Source organism: Haematobia irritans, chromosome 4 (genome assembly GCF_050003625.1).
Source record: "Haematobia irritans isolate KBUSLIRL chromosome 4, ASM5000362v1, whole genome shotgun sequence".
NCBI lineage: Eukaryota > Metazoa > Arthropoda > Insecta > Diptera > Muscidae > Haematobia > Haematobia irritans.
In genome coordinates this window covers 176,692,474-176,705,990 of record NC_134400.1, presented here as the reverse complement: position 1 = coordinate 176,705,990, position 13,517 = coordinate 176,692,474, and the positions used below count along the sequence as shown (strand labels likewise).

The window sequence follows — 13,517 nt, the reverse complement described above, 5'->3', positions numbered from 1 at the left end:
AGAATAAAATGGATGTAACTACATTAAAAACTGTTACAACAAGAACATCGCACCAAACTGTGACTTTTTCTGGATGCGTTGGTAGCTTTTGCAATGCTTCTGGGTGATAAACTTAACAGAGCACGCACAAAATAATAAAATTAAATAATTTTCAGTCGTTGTTCGTTGGTATGACGATTCATGATTGAATTACAGACTAAACTGAAGCTGTTTACACCAGTATTGCCAAAACCATAATAGCTTAAAAAGTGGACAAATTTCATAAGGGTGGACACCTTTTCCTGTAAGTGGAAACTTCCCAAATGTGGACAAATTGTTGTTGCAATTATGAGTGTCCACTTCTAAAAGGATTCGCTCTATATGAAAGCAGCGTCGACCACTTAAAATAATAATAACAAAAATATTTAATTTTTGGACTGAAAATAAAAACGTTTCAAATTTTATTATGGTTTATCTTGAGGACGTTATATCCTTGACTTATTTTTTTATGCTAACATTTTTTGTTTAGTTTGAAGTGTGATTATAATTTGGATTTTTAAACTGAGATTTCTCCTTTTTATACCCTTCACCACTACTGTGGTACAGGGTATAATAAGTTTGTGCATTTGTAAGTAACGCCAAGAAGGAAAAGTGTGAGACCCATCGTTTAGCATACAGATCGTCTTAGAATTAAATTCTGAGTCGATTTAGCGATGTCCGTCTGTCTGTCTGTCCGTCTGTCTGTCTGTTGATGTAGTAGAATTAGCATTGTAGCTATGCGTGCCAAATTTGGTTGACATCGGTTCAGATTTAGATTTAGCTCCCATATATATATATATATATATATATATATATATATATATATATATATATATATATATATATATATATATATATATATATATATATATATATATATATATATATATATATATATATATATATATATATATATATATATATATATATATATATATATATATATATATAATACATATATATATATATATATATATATATATATATATATATATATATATATATATATATATATATATATATATATATATATATTCCTGATTTCGACCAACATTCTCCTTGTAAAATCGCCACTGCTTAGTCTAAAAGTTGTAAAAATGACTCTAATTTTCCTACACTTCTAATACCTATATATCGAGCGATAAATCATAAATAAACTTTTGCGAAGTTTCCTTAAAATTGCTTCAGATTTAAATGTTTCCCATATTTTTATACCCTTCACCACTACTGTGGTACAGGGTATCGTTTAGCATACCGATCGTCTTAGAATTAAATTCTGAGTCGATTTAGCGATGTCCGTCTGTCTGTCTGTTGATGTATTTTTGTGTGCAAAGTACAGCTCGCAGTTTTAGTCCGATTGTCCTAAAATTTGGAATAGGGTCCTGTTTCGGCTCAAAGACGATCCCTATTGATTTTGGAAAAAATCGGTTCAGATTTAGATATAGCTGCCATATATATTTTTCACCGATCTGGTCATAATTGGCGTGTATATCAACCGATCTTCCTCAAATTCCGTACATCCGAATATTTTATGAGTCTCGAAATACTTGCAAAATATCAGCCAAATCGGTTCTGATTTAGATATAGCTCTCATATATAGCTTTCGCCCGATTTACTCTCATTTGCCCACAGAGGCCAAGTTTTTGCTCCGATTTAGTTTTGCACAGGGAGTAGAATTAGCATTATAGATATGCGTGCCAAATTTGGTTGAAATCGGTTCAGATTTAGATATAGCTCCCATATATAGCTTTCACCCGATTTACACTCAAATGACCACAGAGGCCAATTTTTTGCTCCGATTTAGTTGAAATTTTGCACAGGGGGTATAATTAGCATTATAGCTATGCGTGCCAAATTTGGTTGAAATCGGTTCAGATTTAGATATAGCTCCCATATATAGCTTTCGCCCGATTTACATTCATATGACCACAGAGGCCAATTTTTAACTCCGATTTAGTTGAAACTTTGCACAGGGAGTAGACTTAGCATTGTAGCTATGCGTGCCAAATTTGGTTGACATCGGTTCAGATTTAGATTTAGCTCCCATATATATGTTTTTCTGATTTCGACCAACATTTTCCTTGTAAAATCGCCACTGCTTAGTCTAAAAGTTGTAAAAATGACCCTAATTTTCCTAAACTTCTAATACATATATATCGAGCGATAAATCATAAATAAACTTTTGCGAAGTTTCCTTAAAATTGCTTCAGATTTAAATGTTTCCCATATTTTTTTTTACTAAAATTGTGTTCCACCCTAGTGCATTAGCCATCTTAAATTTTGAGTCTATAGATTTTGTAGAAGTCTATCAAATTCTGTCCAAATCGAATGATATTTAATTGTATGTATGTGGGACAAACCTTTATATATAGCCCCCAACACATTTGACGGATGTGATATGGTATCGAAAATTTAGATCTACAAAGTGGTGCAGGGTATAATATAGTCGGCCCCGCCCGACTTTAGACTTTCCTTACTTGTTTGTTATTGGTAACTTGTCGAAATAATTATTTATATCTTGCCTACCTTTAGGTGAATATTTTTAGTCAGAATTTCATTGCATACATTTAGGAGAATTTCAATGAATTTATTTCCCTTCTGTTACATAACAAAAATACATTTGCGACCTTATTTATTGGGAATACATTACTTCATAAAATTCCAAAAAATATCGATGTAATTCATGGAATTTTAGTGGTAATCGATTTGCAAGATTGCCATTAAAGTATCTTCTTTTCACTCAGATCAAGTATTAGCCGAAAATCTCCTAAGAATTTCTCAGACTGAAAATACGAAAGCTTCGTCCACACGGAAGGCAAATATATGAGATAATCTTAGAATACAAAGTCAAACATATACACCACACACACACAAAACTCCTACATTAATGAGGCACCTACCCAAGACCCAAAATAAAAATGGCGTCAGTGCCATAGGGACTTGAAAAGATGATGCTGATAAAATGACTCGAGTCAAAGAGGAAGGAAAACTAACGCCTTACACGTGCCAGATAATCACAAAAAAAAAAAAAAAAAACAGAAACAACAAAACAAGGTTGGTGTACACAATTTATATTCTTCGAAAGAGGTTCCAGACGTAGATACAGACATTCAGTGTCCTAGGATACATGATGGCCTGTGGTGGTAGTGTAAGGCATAGAGATGTCAATTAAAATGGGTTTTTGAAATTTGTTTTTATGCGGGGTTAATTTTCTTTAAGAGATGTAAGCAGAGATAATCTGTGGGTAACTACGATGCATTTCACATAGATTTACGATGTATTTTACTGTACGCCAAAAATGTCGTAAACCGTAAATTTCAATTTTTAGGACACGCAATTTACACAATAATAAGGGCAAATTTTCTTTAAAATAATGAAATTTGAATTAAAAGAAATGTAATAACCTTTACTTCAAAAAATGTTTCCATTAAATTTAGGGCACGAATCTTGTAAATTTTCGTCCTTCCATTAAGGTTCAACTAAGGAAAATGTTCCTCAAAATAAATAAAAACTATATTTGATTTAAAGAAATCTTCCTAAAAATTACTGATATATTAAATCTTTAAATTTAAGATAAAACGCTTCAAATCAATCGAATAATCTTTACTTCAAAAAATGTTTTCATTAAATTTAGGGCACGAATCTTGTAAATTTTCGTCCTTCCTTTAAGGTTCAACTAAGGAAAATGTTCCTCAAAATAAATAAAAAATATATTTGATTTAAAGAAATCTTCCTAAAAATTACTGATATATTAAATCTTTAAATTTAAGATAAAACGCTTCAAATCAATCGAATAAGACTTATTTTGATGATTTTTCACTTTTGGTTTGGTTTTAAGTTTTTTTGAATTAAGAAACCTTTTTCTACATTGAAGTATAATTTGTGTGTTTTAAACTGACATTTGTTTTGTAGGTGAATAGCCTTATTAATATATCGCAAAAGAGAATATTCTATAAATGAGATCTGTATTCTAATTTAAATTTTATCGGTCCCAGATTTAAAACTAGATAGATCCATAAAAATGTCTTTATTTTAAAGAAGCCACATCTTTGGCTCGGAATCAATACCAAAGGGAAGGTCAAAATCATTGGATCCAAGTAGCTTTTTTTTGAGTGTATATACAGAGTGGCGGATATGTAGATAGACAGCTATATTTTTTAATTGATAGAGCGCTATATTTTTTAATTTTTATACCCACCACCATAGAATGGAGACGGGGGTATAATAAGTTTGTCATTCCGTTTGTAACACATCGAAATATCGATTTCCGACTATATACAGTATATATTCTCGATCAGTGAGAAATTCTAAGACGATATAACCATGTCCGTCTGTCTGTCTGGCCGTCTGTTGTAATCACGCTACAGTCTTCAGTAATGAAGCAATCGTGTTGAAATTTTGCACAAACTCTTTTGTTTGCAGGCAGTTCAAGTTCGATATATTTCCCATATAAACCGAACTCCCGATTTAAGGTCTTGGGCTTATAAAAACCGTAGTTTCTATCCAATTTGCCTGAAATTGGAAATTTAGAGGTATTTTTAGGACCACAAAGAGGTGTGCCAAAAATGGTGAGTATCGGTCCATGTTTTGGTATAGCCACCATATAGACCGATCTCCCGATTTTACTTCTTGGGCTTCTACAATATGTAGTTTTTATCCAATTTGCCTGAAATTGGAATTCTAAAGATATTTTAGAACCATAAAGAGGTGTGTCAAAAATGGTGAGTATTGGTCCATGTTTTGGTATAGCCCCCATATAGACCGATCTCCCGATTTTACTTCTTGGGCTTATAGAATCCGTCGTTTTTATCCATTTATCTGAAATTGCAAATCTAGAAATATTTTAGGGCCATAAACTCCTTGGTTTTCTAGGAGCCGTAGTTTTTATCCGATTTGTCTGAAATTGTAAATATACTGGTATTTTAGACTTACAAAAATGTGTATAGGTTTTAGTTTTTTATCGGTCCATTTTGAAAGGGCGCACTGATCATAAAATTTGCTTGACACTGAATGTAAAATTTCCAGATTTTACTTCTCGTAATCATTTAACTAATGGGGGTAAAAATCTACAGATTTTAGATTTCAAATCAAGACGTTATTTCATCATTTTCTTGCACACTTACAACATATGTTAATGATTCCTCTAAAACAAAAATGGTTCTTAAAAATCCATAATCTGATATAGTCTTCATTAGTAAAATCTTTAAATTGATCTTCGGGAAGTGTACTGGCTGAACTGCTCTGCTTTGGAAAATGTGAGGGGCGTCCATGGTTCGATACTGTATTTAGGACATTATCTCTATAATATTCAGCATTTATTTGTATTCCACTGTCGATGAATACAAGCGGGGAGCGACAATCGGCCATTATGGCGGTCTTGGCTACTTCATTGGCGAGCTTGAATTCTTCGACAACAACATGTTTGCTACAAACATGTTAAATGGTCACCACACAAAAATAACATTATGCTCTTGAAATATGTTTGAGGTGATCATATTCCTTCCCTGTGTGTAAGCCATTTTTAAAAGTTTTCGACTTAGCAGTGGCGATTTTACTAGGAAAATATTGGTATTTTGGCCATTTTTGCCGAAATCAGGAAAACATATATAATGAAGATATATTTAAATCTGAACGGATTTCAACCAAATTTGGCATATGTTACATAGTTACAATGTTACAATTCTACTCCCTGTGCCAGAGCAATATTGTCAAAGACACCATATGCCTATCTCGTCTCCTTCTGGGTGTTGCCAACATATGCACTAACTTATAATACCCTGTTCCACAGGGTGGCGCAGGGTATAATAATAATTATAAATGTAAAGGATTGTGACGTTTACTACGTTTTCTACATGCAGGTTATTATGTTTACGGAGAAATTCTCTATTTTTGGTCAACTACTAATATGGAAGAGAAATAGAGAGAGAGAGAGAGAGAGAGAGAGAGATATAAAATTTCCTGTGATTAGAAAAAAATATATGGCATAAAAATGAAGAACATTTAATTTACTTTAGTTCAGCATTGTTATATTAGGCTTAAATTAAAGAAAAAAAAAATTTAGTAATATTTAATTCAATTCGAAATGAAATAGCATCAATTTTATTTAAATTAAATATTTTCCTTTATAATTGCATAGGACATCTTCCAAGATCTATTTCGGCATCCCTATGATAGCATTTATTATCGTTGTTTTTGTAATCATTCGTCTGTATGAATGTGTAAATGTTTTACTCTGTCTGGTAATTTTATTCCAGGTGGACTGGGTGGAAACGGTAGGCGTAAGGGCATAGGGAACAAAAGTCCTTGAAGCTAAACATAGGCAGACACTTAAATTGCTTTTATTGACTTTTGGAGAAAGACGAAGAGAGCGAAAGAGGGAGAGAGAGAGAAAGAGAGCTGAAAAACGAGCAAAAAATGTCTGCTAAATGAAAGCGTGTCTATGTATGAGTTTTTAGCCATATTTATGCGTGGCTGCGTTGCTGTAAATGAAATACGTACCCACACAAGAGTCATTCAAATACTTGTGTCTGCTTTTAGGCTCCCTTTTTCTCGAAATTATGTAATACTACATTATGTGAATCATGATTATACAACCCACGCAATATCAACGTCACAGACGTTAAATGAGGATTGCGAAGTAGTCAGTAGATGGGAAGCTGTCACCGCGAAGGCCATTACAGAAATGTTATTTAATATTAAATGAAATACATATTTACTTATAACAAAGTCCCCCAAACTTAAGGTAGATAAATTTGGGTTTTACTTATAAATAATTAATCCAGTTTACATAAAAGAGGACTTTAATAGATGAAAAAATTTAAAGGAGAAATTTTTTTACAAACTTTTAAATTTCTAGACAGGGTTGTAATGTGGTTACATCGTTGGGGTTGAGGTAAGCAATGTCTCCTACTAAACCTTTCGCATTAAGAACACAAGTCTCAATTTCTCTAGAGTCAAATTTGGTTTTATTTGATAGAAACCATTTCATAATCTATTTGTGTGATATATGATAGAGTCAGGAACATTTGGAAATTTTGGAAAGGTCGCAAAAAAGAAATATACCATGGAAAAATACAAAACAGTTCATTAAAGAGATATTTTGCCACCTTATTGCAATATAAAATTCAGTAAAACAAAAATCCAATTACTGTAAATATAATTACATTTCTAAGTTATAAGTCTCATTTGTTTTCATTACTTGAAATTCAATCTCCTAAATGTTTAATCGTTAATTTTTCCTAAAATGATTGATTGACACGAGTAGGCAGAAATTTATTTGCTATCAGCTTTAGCTTTTCGTTCTCTGAAGGATGCTTCATATTTTCGTTATTCGTCTATGTTTCTTTGTATCGGAGAAAGTGATTTTTTTGAATTGATAAAAGCTGTTTACATACAACGCAAAATTTTGTTTGTCCTATTACTGTCGATGATCCGGTACGGTTGTATCAGTTGAAGGGGATATCGGTCGAAATCTGTTTAATTTAGTGGTAGGTATCAGATAATGAAGAGGAGTACTGACACTAGAGTATATCCCAATATTTACTCATATTCGAATATCCACTGAAATGGAATTATAAATTAATTTAGGCCGATAGCCTCTAGTTGCTAGTGGGCGTATAAATATGTTTATTAAAGGGTGATATGGTCAAAATTTGGTCAAGGGAAAACGTGTGTAAATCGGTGAAATCGTTTATTTAAAAATTCAAATTAAATTTATTTTTCAAGTTCAATTAGTATAAAATTCAGGAAAAATATTCAGTTAGGCTTTCGCTTTTCCAAATCCGAATTGCCGGGCCTCACGCTTGACACCTGCCATCAGATTTTGTACAGCCACCTTGTTCACCTTCTTCGCCGCAGAAAGCCAGTTTGCCTTGAACTGCTGCTCGTCATTAGCAGTTTTTTGGTCTTCTTTAGGTTCCGCTTGACAATAGCCCAGTATTTCTCAATTGGGCGGAGCTCTGGCGTGTTGGGAGGGTTCTTGTCCTTGGAAACCACCTGCACGTTGTTGGCGGCGTACCACTACATGGCATTTTTACCGTAATGGCAAGATGCCAAATCTGGCCAAAACAGTACGGAACAACCGTGTTTCTTCAGGAAAGGCAGCAGACGTTTATTCAAACACTCTTTCACGTACATTTCATGGTTGACAGTCCCGGAAGCTATGAAAATGCTGCTTTTCAAGCCACAGGTACAGATGGCTTGCCAAACCAAATTTCTTTGCGAACTTTGACAGTTTTATGTGCTTGAAAATATCTGCTACCTTTCCCCTTCCTTTTGCCGTATAAAACTCCTGTCCCGGAAGCTGCTTGTAGTCGGCTTTGACGTAGGTTTCGTCGTCCATTACCACGCAGTCAAACTTCGTCAGCATCGTCGTGTATGGCCTTCGGGATCGCGCTTTGGCCGTCGTATTTAGTTTATCATCGCGATTTGGAGTCATTACCTTCTTGTAAGTCGATAGTCCGGCTCGTTTTTTGGCTCGATGCACGGTTGTGTCGATACACCCAGCTTATTTGCGGCATCTCGGAGAGAGAGGTTAGGGTTTCGCTTGAAACTACCGGCAACTCTCTTTGTCGTCTCAGCGGCTTCCGGTTTTCAAAAAAATTAATCTTTGGAGATTACACGAATTTTTTGCGCAGAGAAACTGATCATCCGTGCAATCCATAACCTATTACTGATATGAGTAGCATTCATATCAGTACTCATATTTGATACGTCATGAGTATTAGTAGCATACATATCAGAGTACTGATACTCGCTACGTGATGAGTATTTTATGTATGGTATATCTAAAAGCATACCGGTTTGCATTCCCTGGTAGGTAGATAACGAGAAAATGACGAGCTTTTGCAGTTGATCGGGTAATGACTATTGGTGGTTGATGAGAACTTCAGTTCAGTAATTATGGGTAGTTGATTGTGGCATTATTTGTACATAGTCGATAAGAAGTTCGGTTCGTTAATGAGGAATTCGGTTCTTGGATGATCGGTAGTTGATGAGATATTCCATTCTTTGATGATCGGAAAGTATTGAATTCGTTGGCATGTTGACAATGCACCGTAGCTCGATAATCCTTTCATAATCGGGATATTAGGTCTACGAAGATTTCCAGTAGATCGGGAACCTGTGCATTTAGCGATTTGTAGATTATATGGAACTGGTAGTGAAATCTTCGGCTTTCAGATGGATTCGTGTTGCTATAGTTGATTGTTTCATTGTCTCGGAAATGACTCGTGGAATCCGGGTTGACAAAGTTGAAACTTTCGTACCCCAATTGATACTATTTGAATAAAAAAGTACCGGGTGCTATTTTTTGTCATCCAGTGTCGTGAGGAGTTTTATTTGTAACCCTAGACAGTCATCCTTCGTCAAAATGATAATTTCATTATCATAATTTAATTTTCGATATAAAATGAGCTTTAGTCGATTTGGAAATGATTAATTTAAGTTATATTAATTCAACCATTTTATGAATTTTTATTTTATATTAATTAAAAACAAACTGATTAGAAAATAAAATCAATTTTGGTTCTCATGTTTGCTCACAATGCAAATTATAGCGTCTTAAAACAAGCCGTAGTAAAAATGACGAAGAATGACGTTAATGTACAAAAAATAAGGATGACTTTCCAGGGTTAACTACGTTTTTCATACAAATGTGAGTGGTTGGTGGAACTAAACAGACATTTCTACTTATAGTACTTGTCAAGTGCAAATACGAGTAAAAAACTAGTATACCGGATAATAGCGGTGTACCGGGTCTATCCCCACGATACATTTGGTACCTTTTTCAATCTTCTTTAAGTTCATAAATTAAAATATGAACTCTAGTCAAAATCAGTTTACAGTTAATTGGGACATTTCTCTAATATCAAATGGAAAATTTTATTTACGAACGCCTTAAGCTTAAGATGATTATATATGCAGACAATAAAAAATATAATAGTAACAACAACGTCTGAATATAAATGAGAAAGTCACACATTGATACATATGACCAACAATGGCTGAGCCGACCCAGTCTTAATAGCCAATAATTCCATTTAATCCATATCGTTCTCAAGGAACCGATAAGACTTTCATGAAATTTGGTACTAATAAGTTTTTGATATAATAGAAACAAGTAAGGAAAGTCTAAAGTCGGGCGCGGCCGACTATATTATACCCTGCAACACTTTGTAGATCTAAATTTTCGATACTATATCACATCTGTCAAATGTTTTGAGTGCTATATATAAACGTTTGTCCCAAATACATACATTTAAATATCGTTCGATCTGGACAGAGTTTGATAGACTTCTACAAAATCTATAGACTCAAAATTTAAGTCGGCTAATGCACTACGGTGGAACACAATGTTAGTAAAAAAAATATGGGAAACATTTAAATCTCAAGCAATTTTAAGGAAACTTCGGAAAAGTTTATTTATGATTTATCACTCGATATATATGCATTAGAAGTTTAGGAAAATTAGAGTCATTTTTACAACTTTTCGACTAAGCAGTGGCGATTTAACAAGGAAAATGTTGGTATTTTGAAAAACATATATATGGGAGCTATATCTAAATCTGAACCGATGTCAACCAAATTTGGCACGCATAGCTACAATGCTAATTCTACTCCTGTGCAAAATTTCAACTAAATCGGAGTTAAAAATTGGCCTCTGTGGTCATATGCGTGTAAATCGGGCGAAAGCTATATATGGGAGATATATCTAAATCAGAACCGATTTCAACCAAATTTGGCACGCATAGCTACAATGCTAATTCTACTCCCTGTGCAAAATTTCACCTAAATCGGGTAAAAGATTGGCCACTGTGGTCATATGAGTGAAAATGGGGCGAACGATATATTGGGAGCTATATCTAAATATGAACCGATTTCAATAAAATGTGGCAAACTTGACCACACTACTAATTGTACCCCCAGTGCAAAATTTCAACCAAATTGGCGTAAAACTCTGGCTTCTGGGACCGTATCAATAGGGTTCTACTCTGAGCCAAAACACATACTTGTGCCAAATTTGAAGTCGATTGGACTAAAACTGCGACCTAGACTTTGATTACAAAAATGTGTTGACAGACAGACGGACGTGGCTATATCGACTCAGGAGCCCACCCTGAGCATTTTTGCCAAAGACACCATGTGTCTATCTCGTCTCCTTCTGTGTGTTGCAAACATATGTACCAATTTCAGGTGTGAAACCTTATGTTACACTCGAGAGCAGCGTTACCATTTTGCTTTTTCTGCTAGTTCTGGCTTTTTCAAAGACTTTTAGCGGGAAAAACATTTCATGACTTTTTAGCGGTTTTTAGCCTTCTTCATTTGCGGCATCTTTTTATTGAAATATGGACAAAGCTGCGTTTTTATCTAACCCATGCGTGACTGTTAGAAAAAAAATATTTTGTTATTATTTAAAATTGTTCTTTGGGAAAATCTAGCGGTTTTTGGTGAATTAAAATAATATTTAAGGAAATACTCCCAATAAAACCGTGACAAAAAAAACCGTAAAATTTTCGAAAAGTTAATTTTGTCAGTTAATTTTTGGTAATTCATTGCGTTTTAAGTTTCAATCAGCATTTTTTTATTTCCAATTTGTTTTCTGTGTATTCGTAATATTTTCATAGACATATTTGTGTTCTTAAACGTATCTCCTCTTTAGGTTTTCAGATTATCAAGTTTCCGATTTTGATTTTGTTATTGCTTTAGCATGCCTCAGCTCTGTTCTATTCTGTGATGGCGCATTCATTTTGCATTGGCTCATTGCCATATTATATACTATTTTTTCCCTATCGTCAATAACAATTCGCACGAGATTTTTGTCCTAAAAATATCTTGGACTAGCGAACAGAAAAACCTCCACTGTCTGGCCATGTGTTAAAATAAAATAAATAGGATGCAAAAGACTCGGTCGCAGTGCCCAACACAATTCACTTTAGACTCTTGTCAGACTCAACGTCTCGACAGATTTATATTTTACGTTTCGCAAAGTCCGTCCCCATTGGTATGGTGGTGGTGGCCACTGCTCCTACCGTATTCTTCTAGCTCGACCATAAGAAATATCAAATAATCGCAACTAAAAACGCACACTTGCACACATCAACATTTCATTGAAATGAGAACATAAATATAATCGAGATGCCAATGCAAGTGCTATTGCTGCCTCCCAAGTGTGCTCATTGTTTACGAACAAATGGAGCCATGGAGGAAAGTATGCAATGACTGCATTTCCATAGAGAAAATTATTCGCTCTGTCTCCCCCTATATCTCTCTTGGAAATGTAAGGTCGGTTTTAGTGCTGTGGGCCTAGTTGGCTTTTGTTTTCGACAAATGATTCGTTGGCGTAGAACATTAAAAACATTTTTTTTTGAGAGAGCATTGTACTGAAACATGCGGAATTTATGTTCAATTAAAAATTAAAAATAATGTCTTCACCCTACACCATGGCAAAAGTATTTACACTCAACAAAAAAAAAACGAGAATCCCATGGAAAGCATATAGGTATAGGCTAATTTATATTACAAAGGATTAATCTGTTTGTATGATTTGGGAAAATTTCTTGTTTTGAAGGATTTGTACAAATATTATAGGATGTTTATAATAGACATATTTTTGATAAAATTTAAAAATTTTATCAAAATTAAGTTTATCAAAAAACCCGAAAAATCGAGTTTTGAAAAACCAAAAACGTTTTTCAAATTTTGAAAAACTCTAAAAGTCAAAACCTCAACTGTTTTATAAGCTGAAAAGTCGATTTTCCAAATTTAAAAAAAATCGACTCTTCGAAATCCGAATTCATCAAATCAAGTTTTCAAAAACAAGGAGAAGTTGAAGAAAATTTGTTAAAAATTATATTTTCCATATTTGAGAAAAATCGTAAGGTCAAAAAGTCGACTTGTCTAAATTTTAAAATGGTCAAAAAGTATAAAATTCGATTGTTAATTTTTTTTCGATTTTTAAAAAGTCGAACCCTCTCGAAAAGTCGACTTTTACAAATTTTAAAAAAACCTTTACGTCAAATGTGAAAATGTCTACGTTTAAATGTAAAAAAGTAGAATACTCAAAATATTATCTTTTTGAAAATGATTATTGCGACTTTTCGAAAAAAATAGGCAAAGTCGAAAACTCGAAAAGTCAACTTTCCCAAATTTCGAAGAATTCCAAAGAAATTGACACTTCCAAATTTTGATAGGGCCAAAAACTCAAAAAGTCAACTTTTATAATTTTCAAAAAATTGAAAAAAGTTGACTTTTGAAAAATCGGCTTTTCAATGAATTTGAACAAGAAGAAAGCTCGAAAATACTTTTCCAAAGTTTGAAAAAATCTAAAATAAAAAAACTTTAATTTTCGAGTTGTAAAAAGTCGACGTTCCATATTTCAAAAAAAAAACTCGTAGCGTCGAGATGTAGACTTTTCCAAGATTTGAAAAAGTCTTAAATTCGAATAAATGATTTTTAAAAATTTTTAAATAGTCGACTTTTCGAGCAAAAAAAAAAACAAA

At 33.4% G+C, this 13,517-nt stretch overlaps 1 protein-coding gene across 2 annotated transcripts in view; it reads left to right on the top strand.

Moving 5' to 3' along the window:
- LOC142233095 (uncharacterized) overlaps positions 1-13,517 on the top strand; it is a 72,837-nt gene that overhangs the window by 55,206 nt on the left and 4,114 nt on the right. The gene's annotated exons all lie outside the window — the stretch shown is intronic.